At 42.3% G+C, this 12,935-nt stretch overlaps 1 long non-coding RNA gene across 1 annotated transcript; it reads left to right on the top strand.

Annotated features, from left to right (window-relative positions):
• The first annotated feature begins 1,544 nt into the window (after positions 1–1,544).
• Positions 1,545–12,726, top strand: LOC310880643. Its single transcript, XR_014571836.1, has 3 exons — positions 1,545–1,923; positions 8,910–9,134; positions 11,553–12,726. It is a non-coding gene; the product is annotated as an uncharacterized lncRNA (long non-coding RNA).
• The last annotated feature ends 209 nt before the right edge of the window (positions 12,727–12,935 follow it).

Below are 12,935 nucleotides of genomic sequence, written 5' to 3'. Positions count from 1 at the left end.
GAGCAGTTTTTGACTTATTTTCACTGCCTCTGCACGAGCAGCACGTATAAATCTAGAAGCAGCACCTCTTCAAGGTGTGTGCATTGTCTCAAGCGTCGCGCAAATGAGGTGAATTTCCATTCAGTCTGAAAAGCCTTTTCAACAAAACACCACTTCACAATTTCTTCCACACTAAATGAAAGTTGCAGCGGTTTGGCTCCCAGTGGAGCTCAGAGGGTGGGGTGGCACTCAGCAGACTGCCCAGAGAAGCTGTGGGTGCCCCATCCTTGGAGGAGTCCGAGGCCAGGCGGGATGGGGCTTTGGGCAGCCTGATCTAGTGGGTGGTGTCCCTGCCTGTAGCAGGGGGTTGGAACCAGATGAGCTCTGAGGTCCCTTCCAACCCGAGCCATTCTGTGATACCTGGTTGCAAACATTTTGCACAGCACCAGCCAATACAGGACATACACAAGGTCCCAAGCACAGCTTCCTCTGGAAACACTACAGCAAGAGCTGATGTCCTCTGGCTCAGTGTTTCTGTCTGTGAAGTGGGATCTGTCACTCTCACTGGAGAGAATCACAGAGGACCAGTTAATAAACATGTTTTTTTTTTTTTTTAATTGCAGACCTTCTGCAACAATTTTTAATCAAACGTTTTGAATTCAATCCCCATTCCAGCAAGGACAACAAAACAACCTGAATTTCTTTCCCCAAGTCCACTGTTACCTGCTTGCAATCTGTTGCACATCAGTGGGACGCTAAGCATGTAATTATTATTCTCTTCTTTTGACAAATTATTGGGGATAAAAAAGGAATTAAAAATGTGTTTCTTGAAAGAGAACCTAACATTTCTCTGTTTACCAGGAGCTAATTAGCCAAAGTTCATGTTTAAACAGAATTTTATTTAATCCTACAAAAGTGAAGAAAACCAGGCAAATCAGTCCCAACAAAGTGCAGTTCGAAAATGGAAGAAATATCCACCTGCCACCAATTAAGGCTGCATTTTTTCACAAGGAAGTGATGGCTGATTATACTAATTTTACCCTTGTGGTAATTGTCACTAATCTTCAGCATATTGTATGTGTCTTGCTCTTATGAATCCCATATCCCCTTCTGCCATAAATATTTCATAAAATATTCAAAGCCAGTCCACAGCCAAGTAATAACAAATGTCAAATGACACATTAGGAAGATTCATAGTTATTTTAAGTATGAATTTTATATGAAAGCCTAACTCATTTATTGTGGTCAGTGTTAAGGATTGATTTTAGCAAAGAAACGCTCGGCAATTAGTATCAGCACCTTTACTGCCAGCTTGTTATTAAAGTAGAATTAACAGAGATTAGTCAGAGTGCTTGGTAGAGGGCTGTGCACACAGGGGTCTGCTCAGCTGTGGAGGGGAGCTTCATTTCCAAAGGATTCATTCAATACCCCTCTAGTAAACAGGAAGATGTCTGATGATTTTTGCATCCTTTAACAAGTTTTCAGTGTCTCCTTGTTCCTGACGTTAGAACAATTTTCGTTGGTGTTCCCTTTGCTGCTATTAGCTTAAAGCCTTTCTTTCTTGCTCTCCCTGTAAAAAAATCAGGTTTTGCTGTGTAAAGCACAACTTCAGACTTCCTCTCCTTTATCTATAAGGCAAACACGAAGCACTAGGAAGAATGAGGCTCCTATTTCCCCACCTGTGAAAGTTTAGTGAACTTGACTGCTGGTGGCTGGCCTGAAAAAGTGAGGGTGTCTGGGTGCGGGTGCAGGGAAATGATGGGATGAGGCCCATGTGCATGGCATGAATGTGAGCGTCTTGCCTGAGGAGCTTATAAAGGCTTCTCCTGGGGTGGGTGGGTTGCTGAAGGTGTGGGCCTTGCTCATGAGGGGTGTGGGGGTGTCAGGAGTTGGCTGTGTGTTGCACATACTGAGGTTAGCTTCTCTGGGGAGTGTTAATCACAGGTAAGATGAACGAGAGAGGGAAAAGCGATAGCCAGAATGGTGGTGGATGCATGTTTTTGTCCATATTCTCCTGCTTTGTATTACGGCACCTTCTCTGACGCAGGCAGTGGTAAATGTAATGAGCCCAAAGCAAAGGGCAACTCATTTCTAGGCTTTACAGTAGGGTAGCCTTGCCGGGGAGGTGGCTTTTCTCTTAGTGTGTCCTTGAATAATCAATGCAAGAACCTGCCCCAGCTCAGGTATGATGCTTCATAGGAGGTTCCTATAGCTGATGTCACTTTCTTTTGAGATGTATATCTACTATATCTTTCACTTTGCAAGTATGCATGTTTTTTTCTGTGGGGGAGAGGAACTCTGATTTATGAATAATACAAATGCTGGTTAAAGTTATGTTTGTGATTATAAGTTAGAAAGAACAGAGCTAATGAGGTTACAGTAAGGGCAAACAAGCACTGCTTTCTGCTCTGGGTAGGACGGCTTGTTCCCATAGTGACCTCTTCTTTGCTGCTTCGGTTCCTAATTCTCTCTCTGTTCAATATCGTACTTGCTTGCCTTACGATTAAACAAAACCAAACACCCTGGGAACATTATGATTTTTCTGACTTATTTTACCTTAGCTACATATTTATAGACTTCTGAACACTTTTTTGTCTATTCTTCATGTACCCTGAGCAGCATCATATCCCTGTAGCTCTGCCTGTCACTTTACTCTTCCTTCTACCTTGGAAGTACGCAGGGTGACTCTCTAAATGTGTGCAAAAACTTGTGCTTAATTGCTTCGACTTCATTATGCATTGTATCCTAGATTTCTCGTATAATTAATAATGCATCAAATGGCTTGCTAGAATAATAGACAACATTCTACTCTGAGTTATCTATTATTATTATTATAAAAATGATATTATGCTATCATTTAGAAAAGAACGCTGTCCCTGGATTCACTTGGGCTGGGATTCCCTCCCTAAGTTCAGGAGAGCTGCTGCCGCCTCCTGCCTTGGGGCAGGAGGAGGTGAGTGGGGACCAGGAGAGACATGGGAGCACTGCCTCAAGCCACTGTCACGTGTGGGGTGGATCCAGGCCAAGCAGCAAGGGCAGCCACCCCCATCCGGAGCCTGCAGAGCTATTCTAATGAACCCCCCTTGCCCATGCGAGCAAATTAATTAATTTCTGAGCTCTGTGAGGCTCTCCAAGCCTGTGGCATCCTTTGTTTACGCCAGCCTGGGGGATCTCCCTAATGCTTCACTGTCCTCAGAGAGGATCCATTATTAATGTGAGGTGCTCTGGAGACTGGATAACCGAGAGGGTATTAAGAATGCAATGCAAATTATCTGGAAACTAGTAAAACAGAGTGGGGAAGCGGGGCTGGCTGAAACTCTGAGATGGTGATAACTGCACATAGCCCTGGTGCAACTTGGCCAGTGCTTTCTGCTTTAGGAGCCTGCCTCAAGGATCTTTGTGGAGTAATGTTTAAGCCAAATATGACAACGGCTTGGGGACCCCTGCTAACCCTGAACAGATGTACATTTGTACAAATATATTCCTATTAGCAAATATAACAAAATATTTTGGCCTGTAATTTTGTGTAATTGTTGCTCCAAATGCTTACTGCTCAGTGAGTAGCAAAGGGTTGTGGCCACAACAAATGGTCATTCATTTAGATACCAGAATTTGTGCTCACACGAGGTATACTGCTGAGGCTCCTTTACTGATCAGCCTGTCCAGCTTGTGAGGGCAGTATCTGTAGTGAAGTGTGAGAAACCAGGGTTTCCTGCTTCTCCCTTAAAGGTCCTGTTTGCAGTCCCTGGTAGCTCTGACAGGTGTAAATCATCCTGTCTGGCATTCTCTTGGCTGGGTATTTACTGAATCACATGCTCCTCTTTTAGGAGTATTTAATAAAAATATTTCAGCCATTTCTGGGAATGAATTCAGGAGAAACTACAACTTGGCCTGTGTTGGTACATCCTTAAATGATGGTTTCCTGCTTGCTTTGGAAGGGAGATGGGAGCCTGGCAGCAAAATGTCACCTCTCAGGTGAGCTTTTGTGCCCTTGAGAACAGGTCTGGGTTGGGGTGCTGAAGAACCTGTCCCCATAATACCTGATAGTTTGGTGGGTAATTTTTGCTGATGCCACAGTCCTTCATGATCTGACTAGGGAAATTGCTGTTCTAGAACAGTAAAAGACAAACTAAGCATGCTTAAACCCTAATATATTGCTAAGTGTCCTGAGAGGGGTGAGCTGAGGTTGCAGAACTGATTTCTGACACTCCTCAGTACATCAGGTCTCTGCTTTACCACTTTTAATGCTGTTAGCCTTTCTGTTAAGACAATCGAGATGACTGCTGTAGATTTACTTGAGTGATAGAGCCAGTTTATTTATGAAGCTTTATGAGGAATGGCTAGGAAAGCACAGCCGGAAACCCCACACCATCCCTCTGTGCTCTGCTAACAGGGGCTGGAGGAGGAGAGACTGGGAGCTCTGTGGGACATGAGCATCATCTGGTAAAGCAACTCAGCTTTGCATCCAGAAGCAGTAGGAGAATGACCTCACTGAGGACACCATGGTAGGGATTGTGGGTGCAGTTCTGCTATTAGCCAAGAAGATAAAGTTCTTCTCTGAAAATTTCTTGGGTAAAGAGATTGTGCTTTATTTCTGTGATAAAGCAATATTTTGTTAGTTTTAACTACAACATCCAACACGTTTCTGGAAGTAATAAAGTTCAGCTTGGCTGATAGAGCACATCTTAGGCTAGAAATACCTTAGTGATGCTTCAGAGGGATGAAGTGCTCTGGTCTGGGATTTTTCACTATTCTATCATCTCTCCCTGCAAAACATTAAATTCTTCCTTTTACTGAAGTAATCTCCATTTTCTGGCTATTTCTGGTATCTGCCTCTCAGCTCCCATTCTCTGCCCTTGACAGGGTGATTTTTTCTGATTTTCCTGCTGCCTTTGATTCACCTATTGTTCCAGCCTCCTGCGGGGCAAGAGGCATTCAACAGATGGTATTCTGGAAGGCACAAATTTCAAGCAGTTTTTCTTGAGTTATGTGCCCAGGGTTGCATAGAGCAAGAAAGCATGGCATGAAGATATCGCTCTTGCTGTCCTTTCCTCATGTGGGCAGGTTTTTACGCCGTGACATCTCCAGATTAGCAGGATCCGAATCATGTTCATTTTACATGAAAGGCAAATGAAGGGATGGGTCAAGACAGCTTCATTCATGGGTCCAAGGACTTCATTCTCATGGCCTGAGTTCAGCTGGGGTTTAAAATGTTCCCAAACTTTTTTTGCTTGTTCTCTTTTGGGCTGATAACAATTAGCCATTTCAATCTACTGCTTAATTTAAACACTAGACTAATTTCCATTTTGAAGCACTATTTGAAATCAACTTTATAATTAATTCTTTGGCTATTTCTTGGGGGAAAAATGATATTTAATGGTATATGGGGAAAAAAGATATGGTATAGCAGAATTCTAGGGATTAATGTTATCAGTGGCTAATGCCAGGCGTACAGATGATATTACAACCTCCTTGCTTTCTTCAGATGTGTGCTATTGATTGTTTCATTGATGACTGGTTCCTCGCTGAGTTTCATTATGCTGCACAGCAGAGGGTTGTTTGTGTTTTGTTGGGTACATTTGACCTGTGATTGCCCTATGATAAGTAGTGGAGAAAGTGATTTTTTTTTTAAAAAAAAAAAGGAAGCACAGATGTTCTTATAAATGAAAATAAGTAGAGAAACTTGAGCAGAACTTAATCATTTATCCCCCTAAGCTGAAACTTCCTTTTGAACAGATTTGATAATTCTTAAAGAAAGGCATACATGGGCAGTCTCCTTCCCTTCAATAAATTAAAATCACTCTGTGTGGCAGTATTTTGGGCGATGTTATCTGACTTGTACCCAGGTGATGTTGCGATACCAGCAGCGCAGCGTTCAGAGGAGTTCCTTACTGCACCCCAGCGCGGCAGCCTGCAGTGACATTATTTATAGGCCACTGAGCAGGAAAATGGTCAATGTAAGTACGTGGTGCTTCCTGAAAAGACAGTACCTACTCCTACCATGAGCACTTTTAATCATTTATCTCCCTCATTCAAACTTCCTATCGCTTATGAGTGTCCCAGTTTTGCTATAACCTCAATGGTTCTTGAGTAAATGTTGAAATAAGGGCAGCTTTGATGTTGGAAAGCTGTAGCAGAAGGCGGGCAACACTGCTGACTTTGGGATATATTTGAGGTGCCTCCCATGCGGCCGGGGCTGCAGCATTGCGCAGCTCTCCCTGGGGTGACTGCTGTGCAGGGAGAGGGGAGGCTGGCAGCGCTGCTCTGTGGGGAGCACGGGAGCAGCAATAGTTTAATTATCCCTCTGAGTCACAATTTAGAGAAATAGCTGCTGATATTAACAGGGATGGCAGTGCACAGAGGAGAACTGTTGCAGACTTGTTCCCTCCCGCCTCATCCGCTTCTTGTTTGGATTTGTACAGGAGCACCAGAATAGCGGTGCCTCCTGCAGGCATTGTTTTGCCTTTTGTTTGTTTTTGTATTTGTGGTTTTCCCTGTGATTACACTGGTATTTTCTTTTCAATGAGTTCTCATGTAGTAAAGATACGGAACGACTGGCAGGCTGTAATGAAAGCCCATCGCATCCCTTAAGCGGAGGGGAGCTCTGCAGTGGCGAAGCTGGGCACCAGCCCGTGGTATGGTGGGGATCCTGAGCAGCAGCACGGGCAGCAGGACTGTGCCATCCTCTTGTCTAAGGTGGCTATGACTTTCAAACCCTCTGCCAGGGAATAATGCACTTCTCCTGCTGGAAGAGGGCAGAGCACAGCGTGCAGGCTGGACCAGTTTGGGGGGAAACCTTCACATCTGTTTCCTCTTGGAACTTAGTGGGTATGTTGCCTCCAGCTCATGTTGAACAGGTTCTGCATTTGCATTTTATCGCCCCATTCATAACCTTCATTCCACTTAGCTGTTAACCTTCATTCCAACATAGCTGTTAAGTGAATCCCCCAACTTACCAGCTACAATACATAAGATAATTCTTTCTGCTTTTTACTTTTGATGTAATAATGATTGTACTTAAAAATTGTTGCTTAAGAAACAGAGACGACTTCCTTGGAAGCAAGCTGAGGTATGGCCACTGTCCAGATGGAGCTAAGAAGGCCTGTTAACCAGTAATAGTGAAACAGTTGGTGGTTCCCAAAGAATTATTTCTCCACTTGTTAGTGGAATGCTAATTCCTCTAATGCCATGTGTAATAAAGCTCATGCTGAACTACAAATTATCTGAGATGAATATTTTTTTTCCTGCTTTCGGATTGCTCGTGCCAAGTTACCAATTATCAGAGATAAATCTCTCTTCCTTCTCTTGTATACTGAAGCACAGCATCTTCTCTGAAACGAAAACATCATTTTACCATTTCTCCTGGAGTACCTGGTCTCTTCCTGGGGAAATAATGATTTTGTTGATTCCATCTTGTTTCAGAGGACAGCTGAGATTTGGGTCTTCGAAGCAGGGTGGTGAGGAGTTGGCAGAGGCTGAGCCCCTTGCACCTGCGCTGTTGCATCTGTCCCTGGTTCCCATCTGGAACCAGACAGCCTGAGAGCTGGAAGAACTTGCTGCTGCAACAGCCCCATGTGCCCAACTTGCCAGTCTGTTATTAAAATGACTCACCAATTTAGCTGTTTTTCAAGTTCTCTCTTACTTTCCTAGGTCCTTGGGTTTCAATCCATAATGTGAAGCACCCTAATTGGTTTGAGTTTTGTTGTATTATTTCTTTGGTTACTTTGTTCCCACAACTAGGCAATTAATGTCTCCTTGGAGATGGCTGTGGTTGTTTTATGTGACCCACTGTGGGTTGTCTTTGTAATTTGTCTTACCTTCAGCAGAAAAAAATACCTAATCACTAAGAGTATAGGCCATATATAAATCATTAAATTAAATCAATGAGAACATCTAATAAAATCAAAGAACTCATTAGAGTATTGAAGATGAAGTGAGGCTCCACGCAGTCTTGCAGGGAGATGAACGGGAGATGGGCTCCAGACAGAAACTTTAGTCTCTATCAGTCCTTTGAAGAGATGGCACTTAGAGTACCTGGGATTTGCTTCTGACAAGTCTCTCATGTTAAATATTTTCTTCTGTTTTCAACACAGCTGTGCACGTTGTGTCAACTCCTTTAGGTGTGGCAAAGCTTCAGCCCAGCAGAAAGCTCCAGGAGAGCAGTCTCTTGAGCTGAGAGACGCAGAACTTGACATTATGAAGTAGCTTAATGAGCTCCTCTGCTGTCCAGGTCTTTTGCAATATTGAGGTTCTGCTTTGTGTATTTATGTATTTCCCTGGTTTCCAGCCATGTAAGTAATAAATACATTAAATGAGACTGTGGTCAGGCTTAAAAAAAAGGCAAGTTTAATCCCAAGTGTCCTCAAGTTGAATTTACTTAGTCTACCTACTGGCATGCAACGCAGTGATGTTGATTTTTTGTAAGCCTGACAGTGGTAATTTTCAGGCATCTAGTTTCTTCTGAAGTCACCTGTAAGCCTCTGAACATAATCCCTAAATCCTCACCCAAATACCAACAAAAAAGGATCACCTTACTGAATCTCTAAGGGGGGAAGGAGGGTGGTGGAGGGAACTACTTGCTTGTCTTGCTGTGAGGGGTTGCATTTTTGTTCATTCTTTCATGTGGCATACATATTCCTAAATTCAGGTCTTAATTTTGGAGCTTACTCATCCATATTTATTCTTGAATTCAAAAAGGCTACCAGTGTAAGTGCATAATCTTACTTTAAGCTTTCTGTATTTTGTTGTTATGATTTGGGTGCACTTAATCTACTTTTTTTTCCCCATAGCAGGCATGAATAGAAGTAATATCACTGATACCACATTGGTATGAGACTAGGGAAGGGGGAGCAACAAAATCACATTGTTCTTTTAAGGGATAATGCACTGTACCTTTCCTTACTCTACATTTTTGATTACTGTATTCACAGTCATCTCGTGTTCCTGTGCAGCTTGAGCTGGATATCAGCCAAGCTCAAACTGAACCACTTTGGGCTTTGGGAAAATGTAAAGTGAGCACATGCATTCATTAAGGAAGAACAGCCTTTCCTCGGGAAGAAAGGGACCTGGAGCACATGGTGTTAAATATCTGACCTGAATAGATGTAAATGTCAAGTCTACCTCATGCTCTCCTCAAGTCAGAAGTTTAATGCAAGGTGATGCCATTTATAGATTTTTTTAAAAATTGTATCACTACTGTATATAGCTGTCATTATGCACATCGGTCGTATATTCTTGACTTCACACCATGCAAAAAGCAGCCTTTTTAGGGAGGAATACGGGGGTACTTTGAGAGGGAGCAGCAGGAGTGGGGCTGCTCCATGAAGGACGGCAGTCCAGAAGCCAAGGGTGGCCATGCACAGGTAGGGGCAGTGACCTTATCCATGAGGGCACAACCCCACAGCACCATTCAGAACAGGGCTGAGGACAGTGGCATGTCCTGTTAACAGCCCGGTGATCATCAGAGAAATAAGGTGATAGGCTGGGTCTCAGGTCAAGCCAGGAAGTCCAGTTATCCAGCCAGGATCAGAGCTGAGCAGACACCGGTTTGCCTGCAGCACGGCTCGGGTGAGGACTGTTGTAGAGGCCCCATCCAAGGCTGCTCAGGGTGTTTAGGGACTGCTGGTACTCTCAGGGCCATGAGTATATGTGGCAATAACAGAGGCCAGGAAGACTATTTCCTGATCAGGTAGTGGGGTCGTCAGCTGGCATCAGTTTTGCTTTGGTAGCATCATACAGCTAATGTGCGGGACTGAACTATTGATGCTCACAAAAAATACTTGTGGCAACAGATTTGTAAGTACATTTAATAAATGAAGGGAGAAATAATTAAAATGAGCGTATGATACAGTAGCCCAATCTGAGAGAGCTTAAATACTGTTCAGGGTAAGCTCTGGTTTTTGTCTTCTGCAGTACCAATCAAAATCCCAGCAGCATGTGTCCTGATTTACATCTAAGCTGTGGATTATCAATTCAGTGTGCATCTGTCTCTTACAGCAAATGCCTCTTTCTGTTCTATTTTTGTCCCCCAAATAGAAAGACTGTATTCCCTAAATATCAGCCCTTCTGTAGGGGTTTCCCAGCTCTCCCCAGTAACCTGGTGTGAAGGTAAGCATGGGTCACTTAGACAAGGAGGTACTGATGGGGGTATAAGGAAATGGCATCCATTGAACAGCCTTAGTTCTTGGCCAAGTATGTAGAGCCTAGAGACAGTATTGGTGCCCAAATCACTCTTACAATTTGGGGTAAATTCTAAACAATTATAGGTCTGAATTTCCCAGCATACATACTGCCATTCTGTACATCTATCATGCTTGGGCTCAAGGTGTCTCCTTTCCAGTGCTGTAGCTACACTCACCAAACAGTGCTTTAGAAACGACATCGCTTAACCTTCTGTCAGTTTGTCTTTGCTGGAGAGCTGTAAATCCTAGGCTCTCCTTGGGGGTTTCTCAATACTTTTCACATTCTCTTGCTTGAAGCCAAATGGTGCTCTGTTCTACCAGCAAAACATTGCTGAAGTCAATAGTGCTATGCTTGCCTTTTTTTTTTAATGCATATCTGAAATTCCCTGCAGGCAAAAGAGAAGAGGAGATGCTGTGGTTCACAGCTGAGTACAGGCTGCTGCTTTGGAGCTGCAATGGCTCATCTCCAAAGCACAATTGAAGGACAGGAAGGGATAGGCAGATCATACACTTGCTTAAGCATCTCTCGCATCATTTCTATCTCTGTCTTCAAATGTTGTTTTCCTTTTTGACCTCAGATGAACATTTCTATGTGAAAGAGGTAAAGGCAAAAACACTTTTCACCCTGTCCACTTATCTTGAATATAGCTTATGAATATCCCACAGCTTTCACTATAAATTACTGAATCAAGGCCACCTGAAGTAGATTATTTAAACATGAATGATGCAGCTAGTTCAGACCATTTACAACACCTTCAATGAAACTAGCCTCCTTCAGATGCTGTAGATGCTGTTAGAGAGAAGCAATGCAGTACTGAGAAATGTGGTCAATATTTCTATGACTTGTAGAAACTACTGGAGGTTTTTGAAGTACAACTTCAAATAATCTGCAGAGTAGAATCTTTATACTACATACAAAGACTCCCTAAATCTCTCTATACAAACTCTTATTTAAACAGAATATTAAATAATCATCCAGCACTTGTACCATTTTTTAGCAAAAATTCAGAAAATCTTTGTGGAGATACTGCTTGTTGTTTAGCTGTTTCCAGACTATTTCATGACAGAGCCTGTTGGGTAGACTGTCCTAATTGCTGTGTGACAACCCAAAATGCTGGGTGGTATGAGCAACTGTAGTCACTGATGCTAAGAAGCCTTAATCTCTAGTATTCCTTCATGATCTTCCAATAAACATAGTTTCTTCTAGTCTACAGCTATCTGCCTACCTTTAAAATAGTCTCTACAGTGACAGCAGTGTTTGGAAAAGTTTAAATGACTGATGAAGTAAAGATTTTTAGCTGTTTCATAAATACTTTCTGGATTTTTTTTAGTTCTTGACTACCTGAGATGAAAGCATTTCCAATATCAAAGTATTTTTTTTTTGTGATACAGGATGGGTTTTAAAACTATACCTGTGATGCTGAAAACGCAAACTTAGTTCAAGCAGCAAAGAAGGACGTTTGTGTACTATCTACAGGAAAATAATTCTTCTCTAATGTCAAGTATTTGTGAAAGATGGGCAAAGACCCCTCACAGGTGTCACCAGGGAAAATGAGCCTGTAGTTACTAATGAGCTGGAAGGTATGCTCTGAAAGCAAATCCAGCTCAGCCCCTGAGCAGGCATATGGCTAGCAGTGGGAAAGACTTTGAAAAACCAACAAACAAAAAGCAAAAGCTGTGTTCCTCATGGTCCCACCAGACTACAATGATTCTTCCATCCTGTCACCTGAAAAGCCTACACGCTTTGTCATCCCACGTAGCGCTGCTCTGAAGTGAGTAAACAAAGTAATTTCTTACTTTTTCTCTGTTTTATACCAGATCAGTTTTGTTTATGCATTCTTGTTGTCTGCATCAAATGAGAAAATCTAAATATCATTTAGAAGTGTCAATTGTTCTGTCACCTTGCTTTTTTCCCACGGGTCTCTCTAAGGTGTTATTTGTCCTTTGGAAAAGATAAGGTTCCATCCTTTCAGTGTTATTTCATGTGAGGGAAGTTTGGTGTTAACTAAATAGACATCATAATGCATCTTGAAAATAAAAGTAACAGGTGAAATGTAAATTGTGCAATTAGTTAGCAGCCAGAGATGCAGCAGAGAAGCAACTGCCTTTATTTTGATTGCTCTAATTGCATGCAAGTTTAATCATATCTTTGATGCCCCTGAACAATAGCAATGAATAACTGTGGTCCTTTTTTCAAGTGGACTCTCTAGTTGACAAAGTTTTAGTATTATAGTCTTCACACTGAAGGGAAATCAATATCTGAAGAGGAAGTGCTGAGTATATTCTGTTAAGGCTGTCCCTCGCTTTGATCAAAAGTCCCCAAGTATTAGGAAAGCCTACTATTAAAAATCAAGTTTATTCGCTATAATTAAGGCTTTCACTTGCCTTATCTTGATAGGTAAAATAGATTTTTTTCTTCCAACATATGACTCTGAACTTCCTGTAATTATTTAACAGTGGGAATTGGTCTCCAGCAATAGATCAGGAAATATCCTGGGACACCTAGTTAGTCCTTAAGCAATGCATAGTTTGCAAGGAGGAAATAACATGCTGATTTGCAGTTATAATTGAGGAAAATTGCTCAAGAGGATTCTGACAGTACAGAAAATAGGCCAATTAGTTAACCAGCTCTGATCCTCCTATGATTCATGATTGCTTCCATTTAATTTTGCTGTCACTTATGAAGCAAGGTTAAGAATAGATTAGCTTCTTCTAGCCATCTCTTAGCTTACCCCTGCCTGGATTTTGGTGGTGGGGTAGGATAGGATTGTGTTT

Source organism: Anser anser, assembly GCF_964211835.1.
Source record: "Anser anser genome assembly, chromosome: 13".
NCBI classification, from domain to species: Eukaryota; Metazoa; Chordata; class Aves; order Anseriformes; family Anatidae; genus Anser; species Anser anser.
The sequence above is the reverse complement of the archived record's forward strand: the minus strand, read 5'-3'. Positions and strand labels throughout refer to the sequence as shown.